The sequence below is a fragment of the Pantherophis guttatus genome, chromosome 10 (assembly GCF_059756535.1).
Source record: "Pantherophis guttatus breed Tessera chromosome 10, ASM5975653v1, whole genome shotgun sequence".
NCBI classification, from domain to species: Eukaryota; Metazoa; Chordata; class Lepidosauria; order Squamata; family Colubridae; genus Pantherophis; species Pantherophis guttatus.
The window spans coordinates 3,660,915-3,662,779 of NC_142072.1; positions in this window are offsets into that span (position 1 = coordinate 3,660,915).

Sequence of the window (1,865 nt, forward strand, 5' to 3'; positions counted from 1 at the left end):
CTATACAGGTAGTCTTTGATTTACAACAGCTCGCTTAATGACCATCCAAAGTTACACCGCGACCGAAAAAAGTGACTGATGGCCATTTTTTTTTCACACTTAGGACCACTGCAGCATTCCCCACAGTCATGAGATTTGCATTCAGGCGCTTAACAACTGGCTCATATTTATGACATTCCCAGGGTCACGTGATCCCCTTTTGCGACCTCCTGACAAGCAAAGTCCATGGGGGGAGCCAGATTCACTTAACAACTGTATGACTAATATAACAGGCGGTGCAAAGGTGGTAAGAAAAGAAACGGGGCAAAACTCACTGAACAAATTTCTCTCTCGGCAACAAAAAAAATTTGGGGTTCAATTGTGGACTTAAGTATGTAGTTTATTCTCTTTCCTCCAGAAAGGGAAGTCTGCACTGGTCCAGCAACCCACTGGATCCAAAAGGATCAAGCCACTGATCCTTTGTACATTTAAAGAGAAATATTTCTCAATCTCAGCCATTTAGAACAGGGGTCTCCAACCTTGGCAACTTTTAAGACTTGTGGACTTCAACTCCCAGAGTTCCTCAGCCAGCACCCTGGGAGATGAAGTCCATTGCATCTTAAAAGAAGCCGAGATTGATAAAATCCGAGTTAGGTCTATGTAAATTAAGTCGATACAGGTAGTCCTTGACTTGTGGCGGTTCATTTAGTGACCGTTCAAAGTTACAACGGCACTGAAAAAAAAAGGGACTTACGACCGTTTCTCACGCTTACGGCCTTTGTTAACGTCCCCGTGGTCGTGCGATCAAAATTCAAGACACTTGGCTATCGGTTCATGTTTATGACCGCTGCTGCGGTCCCAAGGTCACATGACAGGCGAAGTTAACGGGGAAGCCAGATTCACTTAACAACAACCCGTGTTACTTGCTTAACGATGGCAGTGACTCGCTTAACAACTGCGGCAAGGAAAGTCATAAAATGGGGCAAAGCTCACTGAACAAACGTCTTCATTTCACAACAGAAATTTTGGGGTCAGTTGTGGTCATAAGTCGAGGACTACCTGCACAGGTATTCTTCCACTTACAACCGTTCATTTAGTGACCATTCAAAAACCACCTACGTCTGTTTTCTCAGTTACCTTTCCAACATCCCCTCATGGTCATGGGATCAAAATTCGGACGCTTGGCAAGTAGTTCCTATTTATGACGGTCGCAATGCCCTGGGGGGGGGGTGTCACACAATCCCCCCCTTTTGTGACTTTCTGACAAGTGAAGTCGACTGGGGGGGGGGGAGAAAGCCGGATTCATTTAACAACTGGGTTACCAACTTCCCAGCTGCCGTGATTCGCTTCGCACCCTTGGCAAGAAAAATGGGACAAAACTCACTGCTTAACCAATTGTCTCGCTTAGTGACAGAAATCTGGGGCTCGACTATGGCCGAGGACTCCCTGCACCATACACATCAAAATGATTTTATGGTTGGTTTTAAATTTTGATATGGATTTTAAATTGATAAATTTTAAACTATGGGCCAAATTTAATTATTTTAAATCTATTTTTAATCGTATTTATGTATAAATGTTTTTATTTTGGCTGTTCACCGCCCTGAGTCCGAAAGGAGAAGGGCGGTATAGAAATTCAAATAATAAATAAATAAATAAATACATCTTCATTCTGGGTGCGTGAAAGGACACCCCCTCCTCCCCTGAAGCCCCCAGCCCGGCTACAAAAATGGAGCATTTTTTTCCCAGGCCATTCTTTCAAAGACCCAGACTTCTGCACCCCCTCCCTCCCTCCCTCCCCAGGAGCCCCTTCCTCAAAGTCCTTACCCCGAATCCTGCCGAGAAGACACAGGAGGCGGCCGAAATGAGGACCGTGGGCCCGTTGG